General features: G+C 44.8%; 1 pseudogene; it reads left to right on the top strand.

Annotated features, from left to right (window-relative positions):
* LOC123152963 (uncharacterized) overlaps positions 1–18,440 on the top strand; it is a 58,585-nt pseudogene extending 40,145 nt beyond the window's left edge.
* Positions 18,441–19,218: the final 778 nt, after the last annotated feature.

Here is a 19,218-nt window from a genome sequence, read left to right as displayed (position 1 = left end):
CTCCATTGTTGAACTTATCTGAAACATACTAGGTAAAAGTGTTAGTCCAACAAGAGATATGTTGACATTAATTACCAAAACCACCCAGGGAGCACTTGTGCTTTCAGTAGCCCATTTCTCATTACTGATGGGCCATTTTCTCGGCCAGCCGAATGAAAGCTCTCCTCATTTTGAAAGATTTGCAGCCCAACAGGCCTGACAAAGCGACTTACTTGGCAAATCACAAAAAAACTGGGCTGTGGCCGTGAACCCAGCTGTCAGCCTCTCCACGTACAGTACTCTTCCTATGGAATGTCGTTAACCACGTTGACCACGCCGCGCCGAGAGCACCAAGGCGGTGGACGACGGCGAGGCCTAGGAAGGGGACGACACGGAGCCGGGGAAGACGCGGCAGTGGATGCCCACACGGAGAGGATTACAAGGGTTCACTGGTTCGGCTGCGGTGTGAGGCTGCCGTCGCTGCAGAATAACAGGGGGAGTGGGTGAGTGGAGGGATGGCCTAGCCAGCGGTGGGAGTAGTATGGGGACGGTGAGGCCTCCGCGGCAGCACAGCCGGCCATGGGAGGCAGGAGCATGCAGCACGACCGGCGATACTTTGGGCGGCTGGGGCAAGAAGACCAGAGGTTGAAGAAGCACTATGGCCGTTGGATGGACATCGTTGACCACGCCGCGCCGAGAGCACCAGGGCGGTGGACGACGGCGAGGCCTACGAAGGGAACGACACGGAGCCAGGGAAGACACGGCAGTGGCTTCCCACGCGATGGAGAGTACGAGGGTTGACTGGTTCGGCTGCCATCGCCGGAAAATAACTGGAGGTGTGGGTGAGTAGAGGGATAGACAGGCCAGTGATGCGGGTATGATGGGGCCGTGAGGCCTTACCGGCAGCACTGCCGGCCACGGGAGGCGGGAGCAGGCGGTTCCGATGGCGCTGGTTTGGGCGGCTGGGGCAGGAGGATCAGAGACTGAAGAAGCACGATTGCCGTTAGATTGACATCTAACGGTCTGACGCTGGTAGAGTCAATTGTTGACTAAGCTTCTTTTTTGAGAAACCTTGTGTACGCATGAACTTAGTAGGCCCACAAGTCAGCCTCCAAATCTGTGGCAGACAACATAAAGCCCATTTGTTATTTTTTATAATTTGCAACCCATTTGCTAATTCTTAAATAATTTATTACAGCCTATTTTCTGCCCAGGACCACGGTCAAAAAGTCCAAGATTATTTTGCATATTGTATTGGATGAAATAACTGTTTGACTCAGAGTGTATCCAACCTACTAAATTTGAAGATCACGGCATTTCTAAATCATAATCATATATAAAGGTGGAATAAATCTTTGTTGTGGTTTTGAAGAAATAAATAACAAAACGTATAATTATCTGTGGATATTCGTAATGGAATACAAATTGGATTTGAATTTAGTTTGACAGGTCCCAGGGCAAACGTGAATGCTAATTCTCCCAAGTTTTGAACGAAGCGGCTAAACACCCACTATAATTTGTGGACTGCCCGAAGCAAGTGTTTGCGAGACGGAAATTACTTTACACTGCTGTCGATAGGGGTAGACTAGTAACTTCAATCAGACGTGACACGACGGCCTCTGAGCCCATTCAGACACGGTGGGCACCAAACGTGGGCGGCAAAACTCATTTGATTCAAGCTCGTATGAAAGACTCTGTTTCTCCCTCCATTCCCCATTCATACATGGTGGGCGGCAAAACAAACTCTCCTCGTCCAAAATAGATGTAGGCTAATATTTTAAATAAGGGTAGATGTGTAACTTCCATCAGACATGACACAACCGCCCTACCTGTCAGCCCCGTTCATACACCGTGGGCGCCAACCGTGGGTGGCAAAACACCCTCTCCTCGCCTTAAATAGTTACCGGCAAATATTTGGGAGATGCTAGATTACCGTCCTATCCCCAACCAACGCGATGTCCGAAATTTTTAACGGGGGGTAAGTTCGTAACTTTCCCCCATTTCAGAGAAGCGCATCCCAAAGTTTGAGATCCCCCTCCCCTCCATTTCCCCATTCATACACCGGCGGCGGCACGACAACCTCCGCACTGCGGCCAGCCTCCTCCGTCCGCCACCCCATCCTCCACCTTGCCGGAGCCGCTACCCCTACCCCGTCGTCCACTGCAAGAGAAGGACGTCTCTCATCCACAGCGCTGGATCAGGATCCTTTCATCGCCTCCTCTCGCTTCATCGGCGCCGTCATCCACCTTGCCGTTGCCGCTCCTACGACCGCCTCATCCACGGCAACAGGATATATCCCCCAACCCGGCCGTCTGCCGTCTAAAGTCTTCTTCCCCGCCGCTGACAGCCATCGCACCCGCAGCACCCTCAACGTATCAGCATAGGCCTACACGGCGTCGCAAGAGAGCTGGTACTCTTCCATATGTGCTTAAGTTATTGATCTCACCTGGAAAATCGATCGTAATTTGTTTACTATACTTTTTTTGTCCGTACCAAATCGTAGTGGCTAGTTGAAAGCAAACATTGGTTGCGAAGTAGCTTTGTCCAGTTTGCACCTTCAGATCCGCCATGGCACGGGCACTATACTCGTAAAGCTTATGGTTTCCCCCCCCCCTTATATTCACTACCATCATCGTAGGTGCTTCGTGTCATGCTAGCACTGCTCCTCATGACCTCAACCCAAAGCTTACGTGTTGAAATACGAATCTGATATGATGCTCATATCACTAAAACAGAGAACGTTTAATTGGTCACCTAATGTTCCTATATTCGTTTCAAAAAGCATGTGCGCCACCCACTGGTCCAGCTAGTTCCACTTTCCTGATTTTTCTCTTGATGCTTAGGGTTTTCCCCTTTTATCTACTCTACTATGATCTGCGTAGGTGCTTTCTGTCGTACTAGCATTACTCCACCCTTCAAGCTAAACAACACAACACTCAGAATTCGAAAGCTTAGTTGTTCAAATATGATTGTGATATGATACTGATATTAGTTAACCGACACATTTAATTGGTTAGCTAAAGGTCCCACTTGAGTTTCCAAATGCATGTCGCGACATATAGAGAGACAACATAATTGCATTTCTTTGTCACTTGTTGACCATACTTTCTTGTCCATACCAAATCTTAGTTGTTATTTCAAAGAAAACATCGGTTGCTAACTACCCTTTGCGCGGTTTGCAGCTTCAGATCTGCCATCCCACTGCCATGGTCAACAATGTACTCATCATGCTTATGTTTTGCCCATTTTATGATGACCACAATCAGCCTACGTGGTTCATGTCGTAATAGCACTGCTCCACCCATCGAGCTAAACAAGTTAGTTGTACAAATTCATATCTGATATTATTGCTGATATTAGTAAAACTGAGAGATGTTTAATTGGTTAGCTAAATGTTCCTACTTTAGTTTCGAAATGGATGTGAGCCACATATGGAGAGAGCGAAAAGAATAGTATTTCTCTGTGCGCTCTGGTTCATCATGGGTGGCCAACCGACATTGTATTAAAAGACTTGTAATATCTTCAATCTGCTTGCTCTTCTGCTCTTATTTAAGATGATACTCTTCTCTTATGGTCGACTGGTCAGGTCGAGTTGTTCTCCCTTAGTATATTTTGAATCTATCAGGTCAGGTCGACTTGTTCTTCTTTACTATATGTTGAAGCTATCATCTGCAAATTGTCATCACTTCTGGAGCTCTCATATTTTGAGTAGTAGGCCACATTATATTAATGCACACAACAAATTACAGCATGCATGGCATCTTTTAAAAGAATTGCAGAGATAGCACAAAGGGGTTTACAGGGAGGCAGTATTGGATTAGAATCACTTCTGCATTACAAAGAAAATCTCACTTGTTTTTATGTTTTCATGCATGTCAGATATTGAAGATTATCAAAATGAATATGAGACTGGGCGCGCGAGAGGAATATTGTGAAATGATCCACTGCCTAACAAACTTGGCATGGTGGAGGATGGCCTATCTTATTCACCCATCAAGGTGCTTGCTCTAACTTTGCAAAGTTGTATTGGTCGCACATATTTTGCTTCTGACCTCTTGCATTACTTCTACTTTGTTACACCATCTGCTTAGTTGAAGCATCATATATGAGTATATGACATACCTATCCATTTTCTGTACCTATTCCATGTGTCGTCACACTATGTTTTTCCAGTCAAATGTTGTTCTTTCGTAATAGGTGTCCAAAAGGAAGAGGGTGAGTGCAGGTCGTCAAGGAGTACAAACTAGGTATTTGGAAAAGGTAGTGATACCTGTTAAATCAGATAGATTAGCAGCCACAGAAAACACAGGCCCAACTGTACCACACTTTACCCCTACTCCAGTGGCCAAACCCCTATTAGAACTGCTGGGAGCCAAGTGTCAGGTACTGTCTATGATATCAATTCAAAATTTGAACTCATAAATTTCTGCTTGTGCCTTACCTTCTCTCTTGTATGAAAACTAATTTCAGATGAATCTCCTTGCTCAAAGGATCATACAATCTCAAAACAATAACGGGCTCTGCATTGCTCTTGTCAGTACCTCTCTCCCTTTTGCCTTGTAACGTTGTACTTAATTAATTGCTATTTGATTATGTATCATCAGTCTGCACCTGAGCTTCATTATCCTCTGTTTCTTCCAATATTATTTGATCTATATTTACTCTTTGCAAAATGTAGAATAATGGCAACGCTTATAAAGAATTTTCTTTGGGGAATTTATTGAATTATCCTTCCATCAACATGGAGAAGGGCTTTGTCCGACCCGTGTTAACATGTAATGTAAGTTCATCCTTCTCAAGCCTTCAAACTTTGTTCTAGTATAGATTAGGATAGGCATCATTTCCTCCACGGTTGTTTGCTTTGCTGTTTACATCTGGTTGGATGTTTGCAACAACTACCAGTTTCAAATTGTAGTTGTGAAAACATGTTCCTTATGCAGAACAGATCCATTTATTTGCTTATGTAATTGTGAAACCTGTTACGTGTCTCCTTGTTTCTCTTTCAGACTCGTATCTCTTTCGCCAGGCAGAACTTTAGGGAATATAGTGAGCCAAACCATCTTGAGGATAGCGAGATGACCCCAAGGTCCTGTCTTGATGAAGACAGTGAGTTGAAGCTACTCACCAGCAGGTGTGAGACAACCTCTGTGCAGTCGCTGCCTCAATCAGTTCGACTTCTTCAGTCTCAACTTAAAGCGGAAAGGCTTGCTTCAGCTCAGCTCCGACTTGAAGTCAAAGATGCAATGAAGATGTCATAGGACTGCTGTGCGCACCATCATGCCTTAAATCTAGTGTTGATGCATCTATCGTTGACACAACTGAGGTCTACTCAACTTCTTCAGCTGTTTGGGGGGCCCGACCTGGCCAGGCCTAGTGCCTTCTGAAGTGCTCTCAGTTTTGTATATTCTTTTGTCGGCGCGTTTATTTGCACTGGTGGCGAACTTTGATGCCCAGTGGATGTAATATGTGTGATAGCCGTGATAGCCTAGCGTAAGTTGCTTGCTTATTTATTTCCTTGTTGTCTTGTTTATTTGTTTTCTTCTAGTCATTGCAGTTCTTTTTCTGCGGTTTGCTAGTGGCTGCATTAACATATTTTTTAAAACTAGGCCACAATAACCATGGGCTAATATTTACTATAGTGACACTGGGCCTCCTACGGGCCATAGAAACAGTGGGCCTTCTACGGGCCGTAGAAACAATGGGCCTTCTACGGGCTGTAGAGACAATGGGCCTTCTACGGGCCGTAGAAACAATGGGCCTTCTACGGGTCGTATCATCAATGGGCCTTATACGGGCAGTATGATCAATGGCCAAACATGGGCCAATAACAGGCCGCATTATGGCTGTAAACGGGCTAGAGTTGGAATCGTCCGTTCATTGGCCGACCATAACGGGCCATCCTTAATAGGCCGTATTTGATGACGCTATGAAAATGGCCCAACGTTTTAACGGACCACAAACAGGCCGACTGTAACCACAGGCTGAATTTGGCCCACAAGCAGAAAATGACAGCAACGGGCCGTAAGTAAACAAATGCTGGAAATGAGCCCAAGAATAAATGTGTTGGGTTTCGTAGTAATTTCAAAAAATTTCCTACGCACACGCAAGATCATGTGATGCATAGCAACGAGAGGGGAGAGTGTTGTCTACGTACCCACGCAGACCGACTGCGGAAGCGTTGACACAACATAGAGGAAGTAGTCGTACGTCTTCACGATCCGACCGATCAAGCACCGAAATTATGACACCTCCGAGTTCGAGCACACGTTCAGCTCGATGACTATCCCCGGACTCCGATCCAGCAAAGTGTCGGGGAAGAGTTTCGTCAGCACGACGGCGTGGTGACGATCTTGATGCACTACAGCAGCAGGGCTTCGCCTAAACTCCGCTACAGTATTATCGAGGAATATGGTGGCTCGGGGCACCGCACACGGCTAAGGAATAGATCACGTGGATCAACTTGTGTGTTCTAGGATGCCTCTACCTCAGTATATAAAGGACCAAAGGGGGGAGGCTGGCCGGCCACAAGGAGCGCGCCAGGAGAGTCCTACTCCCTCCGGGAGTAGGATTCCCCCCAATCCTAGTTGGAATAGGATTCCTCGGGGGGGAAAGAGAGAGAGGGGGCCGGCCACCTCTCCTAGTCCTAATAGGACTAGGAGAAGGGGGAGGCGCGCAGCCCACCTTGGGCTGCCCCTTTCTCCTTTCCACTAAAGCCCACTAAGGCCCATATGGTTCCCGGGGGGTTCCGGTAACCTCCCGGTACTCTGGTAAAATCCCAATTTCACCCGGAACACTTCCGATATCCAAACATAGGCTTCCAATATATCAATCTTTATGTCTCGACCATTTCGAGACTCCTCGTCATGTTCGTGATCATATCAGGGACTCCGAACAACCTTCGGTACATCAAAATGCATAAACTCATAATATAACTGTCATCGTAACCTTAAGCGTGCGGACCCTACGGGTTCGAGAACAATGTAGACATGACCGAGACACATCTCCGGTCAATAACCAATAGCGGGACCTGGATGCCCATATTGGCTCCTACATATTCTACGAAGATCTTTATCGGTCAGACCGCATAACAACATACGTTGTTCCCTTTGTCATCGGTATGTTACTAGCCCGAGATTCGATCGTCGGTATTCCAATACCTAGTTCAATCTCGTTACCGGCAAGTCTCTTTACTCGTTTCGTAATACATCATCTCGCAACTAACTCATTAGTTGCAATGCTTGCAAGGCTTATGTGATGTGCATTACCGAGAGGGCCCAGAGATACCTCTCCGACAATCGGAGTGACAAATCCTAATCTCGAAATACGCCAACCCAACATCTACCTTTGGAGACACCTGTAATGCTCCTTTATAATCACCCAGTTACGTTGTGACGTTTGGTAGCACCCAAAGTGTTCCTCCGGCAAACGGGAGTTGCATAATCTCATAGTCATAGGAACATGTATAAGTCATGAAGAAAGCAATAGCAACATACTAAACGATCGGGTGCTAAGCTAATGGAATGGGTCATGTCAATCAGATCATTCAACTAATGATGTGACCTCGTTAATCAAATAACAACTCTTTGTTCATGGTTAGGAAACATAACCATCTTTGATTAACGAGCTAGTCAAGTAGAGGCATACTAGTGACACTCTGTTTGTCTATGTATTCACACATGTATTATGTTTCCGGTTAATACAATTCCAGCATGAATAATAAACATTTATCATGATATAAGGAAATAAATAATAACTTTATTATTGCCTCTAGGGCATATTTCCTTCAGTCTCCCACTTGCACTAGAGTCAATAATCTAGATTACACTGTGATGATTCTAACACCCATGGAGTCTTGGTGCTGATCATGTTTTGCTCGTGGAAGAGGCTTAGTCAACGGGTCTGCAACATTCAGATCCGTATGTATCTTGCAAATCTCTATGTCTCCCACCTGGACTAGATCCTGGATGGAATTGAAGCGTCTCTTGATGTGCTTGGTCCTTTTGTGAAATCTGGATTCCTTTGCCCAGGCAATTGCACCAGTATTGTCACAAAAGATTTTTATTGGACCCGATGCACTAGGTATGACACCTAGATCGGATATGAACTCCTTCATCCAGACTCCTTCGTTTCCTGCTTCCGAAGCAGCTATGTACTCCGCTTCACATGTAGATCCCGCTACGACGCTTTGTTTAGAACTGCACCAACTGACAGCTCCACCATTTAATGTAAACACGTATCCGGTTTGCGATTTAGAATCGTCCGGATCAGTGTCAAAGCTTGCATCAACGTAACCTTTTACGATGAGCTCTTTGTCACCTCCATATACGAGAAACATATCCTTAGTCCTTTTCAGGTATTTCAGGATGTTCTTGACCGCTGTCCAGTGATCCACTCCTGGATTACTTTGGTACCTCCCTGCTAAACTTATAGCAAGGCACACATCAGGTCTGGTACACAGCATTGCATACATGATAGAGCCTATGGCTGAAGCATAGGGAACATCTTTCATTTTCTCTCTATCTTCTGCAGTGGTCGGGCTTTGAGTCTTACTCAATCTCACACCTTGTAACACAGGCAAGAACCCTTTCTTTGCTTGATCCATTTTGAACTTCTTCAAAATTTTGTCAAGGTATGTTGTTTGTGAAAGTCCAATTAAGCGTTTTGATCTATCTCTATAGATCTTAATGCCTAATATGTAAGCAGCTTCACCGAGGTCTTTCATTGAAAAACTTTTATTCAAGTATCCTTTTATGCTATCCAGAAATTATATATCATTTCCAATTAATAATATGTCATCCACATATAATATCAGAAATGCTACAGAGCTCCCACTCACTTTCTTGTAAATACAGGCTTCTCCAAAAGTCTGTACAAAACCAAATGCTTTGATCACACTATCAAAACGTTTATTACAACTCTGAGAGGCTTGCACCAGTCCATAAATGGATCGCTGGAGCTTGCACACTTTGTTAGCTCCCTTTGGATCGACAAAACCTTCTGGTTGCATCATATACAACTCTTCTTCCAAAAATCCATTCAGGAATGCAGTTTTGACATCCATCTGCCAAATTTCATAATCATAAAATGCGGCAATTGCTAACACGATTCGGACAGACTTAAGCATCGCTACGGGTGAGAAGGTCTCATCGTAGTCAATCCCTTGAACTTGTCGAAAACCTTTTGCGACAAGTCGAGCTTTGTAGATAGTAACATTACCATCAGCGTCAGTCTTCTTCTTGAAGATCCATTTATTCTCAATTGCTTCCTGATCATCAGGCAAGTAAACCAAAGTCCATACTTTGTTCTCATACATGGATCCCATCTCAGATTTCATGGCTTTAAGCCACTTTGCGGAATCTGGGCTCACCATTGCTTCTTCGTAGTTCATAGGTTCATCATGATCTAGCATCATGACTTCCAGAACAGGATTACTGTACCACTCTGTTGCGGATCTTATTCTGGTTGATCTACGAGGTTCAGTAGTATCTTCTTCTGAAGTTTCATGATCATTATCATTATCTTCCTCACTAACTGGTGTAGGCGTTACAGAAACAGTTTTCTGTCATGTACTACTTTCCAATAAGGGAGCAGGTACAGTTACCTCGTCAAGTTCTACTTTCCTCCCACTCACTTCTTTCGAGAGAAACTCCTTCTCTAGAAAGTTTCCGAATTTAGCAACAAAAGTCTTTCCTTCGGATCTGTGATAGAAGGTGTATCCAATAGTTTCCTTTGGATATCCTATGAAGACACATTTCTCCGATTTGGGTTCGAGCTTATCAGGTTGAAGCTTTTTCACATAAGCATTGCAGCCCCAAACTTTTAGAAACGACAACTTTGGTTTCTTGCCAAACCACAGTTCATAAGGCGTCGTCTCAACGGATTTTGATGGTGCCCTATTTAATGTGAATGCGGTCGTCTCTAGAGCGTATCCCCAAAACGATAGCGGTAAATCAGTAAGAGACATCATAGATCGCACCATATCTAGTAAAGTACGATTACGACGTTCGGACACACCATTACGCTGAGGTGTTCCGGGTGGCGTGAGTTGCGAAACTATTCCACAATTTTTCAAATGTACACCAAACTCGTAACTCAAATATTCTCCTCCACGATCAGATCGTAGAAACTTTATTTTCTTGTTACGATGATTTTCAACTTCACTCTGAAATTCTTTGAACTTTTCAAATGTTTCAGACTTATGTTTCATTAAGTAGATATACCCATATCTGCTTAAATCATCTGTGAAGGTGAGAAAATAACGATATCCGCCACGAGCCTCAATATTCATCGGACCACATACATCTGTATGTATGATTTCCAACAAATCTGTTGCTCTCTCCATAGTACCGGAGAACGGTGTTTTGGTCATCTTGCCCATGAGGCACGGTTCGCAAGTACCAAGTGATTCATAATCAAGTGGTTCCAAAAGTCCATCAGTATGGAGTTTCTTCATGCGCTTTACACCGATATGACCTAAACGGCAGTGCCACAAATAAGTTGCACTCTCATTATCAACTCTGCATCTTTTGGTTTCAACATTATGAATATGTGTGTTACTACTATCGAGATTCAATAAGAATAGACCACTCTTCAAGGGTGCATGACCATAAAAGATATTACTCATATAAATAGAACAACCATTATTCTCTGATTTAAATGAATAACCGTCTCGCATTAAACAAGATCCAGATATAATGTTCATGCTCAACGCTGGCACCAAATAACAATTATTTAGGTCTAATATTAATCCCGAAGGTAGATGTAGAGGTAGCGTGCCGACCGCGATCACATCGACTTTGGAACCGTTTCCCACGCGCATCGTCACCTCGTCCTTAGCCAATCTTCGCTTAATCCGTAGCCCCTGTTTCGAGTTGCAAATATTAGCAACAGAACCAGTATCAAATACCCAGGTGCTACTGCGAGCATTAGTAAGGTACACATCAATAACATGTATATCACATATACCTTTGTTCACTTTGCCATCCTTCTTATCCGCCAAATACTTGGGGCAGTTCCGCTTCCAGTGACCAGTCTGCTTGCAGTAGAAGCACTCAGTTTCAGGCTTAGGTCCAGACTTGGGTTTCTTCTCTTGAGCAGCAACTGGCTTGCCGTTCTTCTTGAAGTTCCCCTTCTTCTTTCCTTTGCCCTTTTTCTTGAAACTAGTGGTCTTGTTGACCATCAACACTTGATGCTCCTTTTTGATTTCTACCTCCGCAGCTTTCAGCATCGCGAAGAGCTCGGGAATAGTCTTGTTCATCCCTTGCATATTATAGTTCATCACGAAGCTCTTGTAGCTTGGTGGCAGTGATTGAAGAATTCTGTCAATGACGCAATCATCTGGAAGATTAACTCCCAATTGAATCAAGTGATTATTATACCCAGACATTTTGAGTATATGCTCACTGACAGAACTGTTCTCCTCCATCTTGCAGCTATAGAACTTATTGGAGACTTCATATCTCTCAATCCGGGCATTTGCTTGAAATATTAACTTCAACTCCTGGAACATCTCATATGCTCCATGACGTTCAAAACGTCGTTGAAGTCCCGATTCTAAGCCGTAAAGCATGGCACACTGAACTATCGAGTAGTCATCAGCTTTGCTCTGCCAGACGTTCATAACATCCGGCGTTGCTCCTGCAGCAGGCCTGGCACCCAGCGGTGCTTCCAGGACGTAATTCTTCTGTGCAGCAATGAGGATAATCCTCAAGTTACGGACCCAGTCCGTGTAATTGCTACCATCATCTTTCAACTTTGCTTTCTCAAGGAACGCATTAAAATTCAACGGAACAACAGCACGAGCCATCTATCTACAATCAACATAAACAAGCAAGATACTATCAGGTACTAAGTTCATGATAAATTTAAGTTCAATTAATCATATTACTTAAGAACTCCCACTTAGATAGACATCCCTCTAATCCTCTAAGTGATCACGTGATCCAAATCAACTAAACCATGTCCGATCATCACGTGAGATGGAGTAGTTTCATCGGTGAACATCATTATGTTGATCATATCTACTATATGATTCACGCTCGACCTTTCGGTCTCCGTGTTCCGAGGCCATATCTGTATATGCTTGGCTCGTCAAGTATAACCTGAGTATTCCGCGTGTGCAACTGTTTTGCACCCGTTGTATTTGAACGTAGAACCTATCACACCCGATCATCACGTGGTGTCTCAGCACGAAGAACTTTCGCAACGGTGCATACTCAGGGAGAACACTTCTTGATAATTTAGTGAGAGATCATCTTATAATGCTACCGTCAATCAAAGCAAGATAAGATGCATAAAAGGATAAACATCACATGCAATCAATATAAGTGATATGATATGGCCATCATCATCTTGTGCTTGTGATCTCCATCTCCGAAGCACCGTTGTGATCACCATCGTCACCGGCGTGACACCTTGATCTCCATCGTAGCATCGTTGTCGTCTCGCCAAGTTTGTGCTTCCACGACTATCGCTACCGCTTAGTGATAAAGTAAAGCATTACATCGCGATTTCATTGCATACAATAAAGCGACAACCATAAGGCTCCTGCCAGTTGCCGATAACTCGGTTACAAAACATGATCATCTCATACAATAAAATTCAGCATCATGTCTTGACCATATCACATCACAACATGCCCTGCAAAAACAAGTTAGACGTCCTCTACTTTGTTGTTGCAAGTTTTACGTGGCTGCTACGGGCTTAAGCAAGAACCAATCACACCTACCCATCAAAACCACAACGATAGTTTGTCAAATAGACTCCATTTTAACCTTCGCAAGGACCGGGCGTAGCCATACTTGGTTCAACTAAAGTTGGAGAGACAGTCGCCCGCAAGCCACCTGTGTGCAAAGCACGTCGGGGGAACCGGTCTCGCGTAAGCGTACGCGTAATGTTGGTCTGGGTCGTCTCATCCAACAATGCCTCCGAACCAAAGTATAACATGCTGGTAGGAAGTATGACTTATATCGCCCACAACTCACTTGTGTTCTACTTGTGCATATAACATCAACATAAATAACCTAGGCTCTGATACCACTGTTGGGTTTCGTAGTAATTTCAAAAAATGTCCTACGCACACGCAAGATCATGTGATGCATAGCAACGAGAGGGGAGAGTGTTGTCTACGTACCCACGCAGACCGACTGCGGAAGCGTTGACACAACATAGAGGAAGTAGTCGTACGTCTTCACGATCCGACCGAACAAGCACCGAAATTACGGCACCTCCGAGTTCGAGCACACGTTCAGCTTGATGACGATCCCCGGACTCCGATCCAGCAAAGTGTCGGGGAAGAGTTTCGTCAGCACGACGGCGTGGTGACGATCTTGATGCACTACAGCAGCAGGGCTTCGCCTAAACTCCGCTACAGTATTATCGAGGAATATGGTGGCTGGGGGCACCGCACACGGCTAAGGAATAGATCACGTGGATCAACTTGTGTGTTCTAGGGTGCCTCTACCTCAGTATATAAAGGACCAAAGGGGGGAGGCTGGCCGGCCACAAGGGGCGCGCCAGGAGAGTCCTACTCCCTCCGGGAGTAGGATCCCCCCCCCCAATCCTAGTTGGAATAGGATTCCTTGGGGGGGGGAGAGAGAGGGGGCCGGCCACCTCTCCTAGTCCTAATAGGACTAGGAGAAGGGGGAGGCGCGCAGCCCACCTTGGGCTGCCCCTTTCTCCTTTCCACTAAAGCCCACTAAGGCCCATATGGTTCCCGGGGGTTCCGGTAACCTCCCGGTACTCCGGTAAAATCCCGATTTCACCCGGAACACTTCCGATATCCAAACATAGGCTTCCAATATGTCAATCTTTATGTCTCGACCATTTCGAGACTCCTCGTCATGTCCGTGATCATATCCGGGACTCCGAACAACCTTCCGTACATCAAAATGCATAAACTCATAATATAACTGTCATCGTAACCTTAAGCGTGCGGACCCTACGGGTTCGAGAACAATGTAGACATGACCGAGACACGTCTCCGGTCAATAACCAATAGCGGGACCTGGATGCCCATATTGGCTCCTACATATTCTACGAAGATCTTTATCGGTCAGACCGCATAACAACATACGTTGTTCCCTTTGTCATCGGTATGTTACTTGCCCGAGATTCGATCGTCGGTATTCCAATACCTAGTTCAATCTCGTTGCCGGCAAGTCTCTTTACTCTTTTCGTAATACATCATCTCACAACTAACTCATTAGTTGCAATGCTTGCAAGGCTTATGTGATGTGCATTACCGAGAGGGCCCAGAGATACCTCTCCGACAATCGGAGTGACAAATCCTAATCTCGAAATACGCCAACCCAACATCTACCTTTGGAGACACCTGTAATGCTCCTTTATAATCACCCAGTTACGTTGTGACGTTTGGTAGAACCCAAAGTGTTCCTCCGGCAAACGGGAGTTGCATAATCTCATAGTCATAGGAACATGTATAAGTCATGAAGAAAGCAATAGCAACATACTAAACGATCGGGTGCTAAGCTAATGGAATGAGTCATGTCAATCAGATCATTCAACTAATGATGTGACCTCGTTAATCAAATAACAACTCTTTGTTCATGGTTAGGAAACATAACCATCTTTGATTAACGAGCTAGTCAAGTAGAGGCATACTAGTGACACTCTGTTTGTCTATGTATTCACACATGTATTATGTTTCCGGTTAAGACAATTGCAGCATGAATAATAAACATTTATCATGATATAAGGAAATAAATAATAACTTTATTATTGCCTCTAGGGCATATTTCCTTCAAAATGGGCTCTGAGAAGTCCGAAAGATAACATGGGCTGGAAACGGCCGAACGGAATAACGGGCCGTTAATGGGTATAAAGTGATACACTGTTCATCACGGGCCAGTTTCACCATGGGCCGTTAATGGGTGTAAAGTGATACACTGTTCATTATGGTCCAGTTTCACCATGGGCCGTTAGTAGGCCAAGAGTTACATAAGGCCTCATATGGGCCGAAAGACATCATGGGCCATACATGGGCCAGAAGTAAAAACAGGCTGGAATCATATTGGATGGCCCAGATGACGCTACTGGGCCTAATTCAGATAGGGCATAACGGGCCTTGGGTTAGCGGGCTGTAAATGGGCTATATTCGAACAGGCCGTTAACAGCTTTCCATGGCCGGCCCGCCAGCTTTTGACCAAGTCAAACAGGCCGGCCTTTACATAGGAATGGGCCTCTGTTGGGCCGTGCCACGTGTTGACGTATCATAGGCGCCTATCTGACCCACTGACGAGCTGACACGTGTTTCATCCGGCCAATAAGAATTTTACACGTGGAAATTTCCCATTGGTCGGGGCTGTTAACGGGTTACCGGATCCAAAAACCGACCCGATAGCTTAACGGCGTTCCGTTACGGTGGATGCCGCGTGTCGGTCACCCTTGACGAAAGCACTTCTGTGACGCGCGATTTATCATCATGGAAGTGGACACTTCCGTGATGATAATTTTGGTAATGTCATGGAACACTTCTACGACAGCACAGGTATGACTATCTTGATTCTGTCATAAATTTGTCATGGATGTACATGCATGACAAAAAAAGGGACCTACTATGACAAACACGTATCATCACGGAAGTGTATTTTTTTGTAGTGATACTGCTTGTGCATCCAATCCCTTAAACCCCAAAGTTATTCCAGATGAGTCCACCATACCTTCCTATATGCGGTATCTACCTGCCGTTCCAAGTAAATTTGTATGTGCCAAACTCTAAACCTTCAAATAAATATTCTGTTTTGTATGCTCGAATAGCTCATGTATCAACCAAGGCTGCCCTTATCTTCCATGTTAGGCGGGTTATTCTCAAGAGGAGTGGACTCTGCTCCTCACTCACGCGAAAATGGCTGGTCACCGGGATGCCCAATCCCATGCTTTATGCAAACTAAATGAAAATTAATTGCAAACAAAACTCCCCCTGGGACCTGATGTATGTTGGAGGCACTCGTTGTTTCGAGCAAGCCATGGATTGATGCTTGTTGGTGGAGGGGAGTATAAACTTTACCATTCTGTTTGGGAACCGCCTATAATGTGTGTGACATGGACCATATCGCCATCTCTTAGTTGTTATGTTGACAATGAAAGTATACCGCTCAAAATATAATTTATCTCTATTTCAAAACCGAGCTCTGGCACCTCTACAAATCCCTGCTTCCCGCTGCGAAGGGCCTATCCATTTACTTTTATGTTGAGTCATCACCCTCTTATTAAAAAGCATTTGCTGGAGAGCACAGCTGTCATTTGCATTCATCATTGTTAATTTATATTGGGTATGACTATGATTGGATCTCTTTTACCATGAATTACAATGTCTAGTCAGTCCTTCATCTTTAAAGGTGCTCTGCATTTATGTTTTGCGGTCTCAGAAACGGGTAACGAGATACCATCTTGTTATATCATATTATGATTGTTTTGAGGAAGTGTTGTCAACCGAGATTTATTATTATGGCTCTCTAGTTGATTATTCTATTGATATGAGTAGTTGTGAGACCCAAGAATTATTGCAAATGTGGTTAGTTATAATCTTTGCTGAAAACCTGAATGTTGGCTTTACATATTTACATCAACAAGAGCAAATAGAGTTTGTAGAAGTTTTTCTTTCTTTCTTTCAGTTTGTCAACTGAATTGCTTGAGGACAAGCAAGGGTTTAAGCTTGGGGGAGTTGATACGTCTCCGTCGTATCTACTTTTCCAAACACTTTTTCCCTTGCTTTGGACTCTAACTTGTACGATTTGAATGGAACTAACCCGGACTGACGCTATTTTCAGCAGAATTGCCATGATGTTGTTTTATGTGCAGAAAACAAAAGTTCTCGGAATGACTTGAAACTCCACGGGATGTCTTATAAAAAATAATAAAAAATCCTCACCAAAGATGAAGTCCAGGGGGCCCACACCCTGTCCACGAGGGTGGGGGGCGCGCCCCCCTACCTCGTGGCCCCCCTGAGGCTCCTCCGACGCCAACTCCAACTCTATATATTGGCTTTCGGAGAGAAAAAATATGAGAGAAGAAATCATCACGTTTTACGATACGGAGCCGCCGCCAAGCCCTAAAACCTCTCGGGAGTGCTGATCTGGAGTCCGTTCGGGGCTCCGGAGAGAGGGATTCGTCGTTGTCGTCATCATCAACCATCCTCCATCACCAATTTCATGATGCTCACCGCCGTGCGCGAGTAATTCCATCATAGGCTTGCTGGACGGTGATGGGTTGGATGAGATTTATCATGTAATCGAGTTAGTTTTGTTAGGGTTTGATCCCTAGTATCCACTATGTTCTTAGATTGATGTTGCTATGACTTTGCTATGTTTAATGCTTGTCACTAGGGCCTGAGTGCCATGATTTCAGATCTGAACCTATTATGTTTTCATAAATATATGTGTGTTCTTGATCCTATCTTGCAAGTCTATAGTCACCTATTATGTGTTATGATCCGACAACCCCGAAGTGACAATAATCGGGATACTTATCGGTGATGACCATAGTTTGAGGAGTTCATGTATTCACTATGCGCTAATGCTTTGTTCCGGTTCTCTATTAAAAGGAGGCCTTAATATCCCTTAGTTTCCGATAGGACCCCGCTGCCACGGGAGGGTAGGACAAAAGATGTCATGCAAGTTCTTTTCCATAAGCACGTATGACTATATACGGAATACATGCCTACATTACATTGATTAATTGGAGCTAGTTCTGTGTCACCCTATGTTATGACTGTTACATGATGAACCGCATCCGGCATAATTATCCATCACTGATCCGGTGCCTACGAGTTTTCCATATACTGGTTTACACTTATTTAGTTTCCCTTTGCTACTATTACAATCACTACAAAATACCAAAAATATTTACTATTGCTTGCACTACTCTTTTTTTACCATTACCACCACTATCATATTACTGTGCTACTAAACACTTTGCTGCAGATACTAAGTTTCCAGGTGTGATTGAATTGACAACTCAGCTGCTAATACTTGAGAATATTCTTTGGCTCCCCTTGTGTCGAATCAATAAATTTGGGTTGAATACTCTACCCTCGAAAAATGTTGTGATCCCCTATACTTGTGGGTTATCACACCACCAATGACTGTGTCAATTTAGATGTTTGGGTGTTGCAGGACTATGATGCTGAGACGTGGGGCTTTCAGTACCGGATTAACTTGTCAGCAATGGAGGCATTGCCACCACTTGATATGAGCACTAAACATCCCCCTAGGATGGCCCTGATCAACGAGCGTGAACTGTTGATCGAGCAGTGTGTTAGCCGTCTGTTGCATTGTGACATTGCTGGTGCATTTTTAGGAAATGTGAGCAACGAAGATCCTTTGAGCCGCTTTATGTTAACTATGCATCGCCTCCAAGAGATCATAATTTCACTTCCATTGTTTGAGGGGTAGGAAGAAGATGCCATGAACAAGGAGCTTCCATTCGTCATAGTACTGTAAGATGCCAGGCTCCATCTTAATGATTTGGACTAGTTGTTTGCTGTGCTTATGGAGTATCTATGCTGTACGGACTTTTTACTAGTAGAACCGAACATTTTGTTGGGGAACGTAGTAATTTCAAAAAAATTCCTATGCGCACGCAAGATCATGGTGATGCATAGCAACGAGAGGGGAGATTGTTGTCCACGTACCCTCGTAGGCCGAAAGTGGAAGCTTTAGCACAACGCGGTTGCTGTAGTCGTACGTCTTCACGATCCGATGGATCAAGTACCGAATGCATGGCACCTCCGAGTTTTGCACATGTTCAGCCCGATGACGTCCCTCGAACTCCGATCCAGATGAGTGTTGAGGGAGAGTTTCGTCAGCACGGCGGTGTGGTGACGGTGATGATGTTCTACCGACACAGGGCTTCGCCTAAGCACCGCTACAGTATTATCGAGGTGGATTATGGTGGAGGGGGGCACCGCACACGGCTAAAAGATCAAACGATCAATTGTTGTGTCTCTAGGGTGCCCCCCTGGCCCCATATATAAAGGAGCAACGGGGGAGGTGTGGCCAGCCTAGAGGAGGCGCGCCAGGAGGAGTCCTACTCCTACCGGGAGTAGGACTCCCTCCCTTTTCCTTGTTGGACTAGGAGTGGAGGGGAAAAGAGGAGGGAGAGAGGAAGGAAAGGGGGGGCACCGCCCCCCTCTCCTTGTCCTATTCGGACTAGGGGGGAGGGGCATGCGGCCCTGCCCTGGCCGCCTCTCCTCTTCTCCACAACGCCCACTATGGCCCA

The sequence above is a fragment of the Triticum aestivum genome, chromosome 7A (assembly GCF_018294505.1).
Source record: "Triticum aestivum cultivar Chinese Spring chromosome 7A, IWGSC CS RefSeq v2.1, whole genome shotgun sequence".
Taxonomy (NCBI): domain Eukaryota; kingdom Viridiplantae; phylum Streptophyta; class Magnoliopsida; order Poales; family Poaceae; genus Triticum; species Triticum aestivum.
This window is presented reverse-complemented; position numbering and strand designations above follow the sequence as displayed.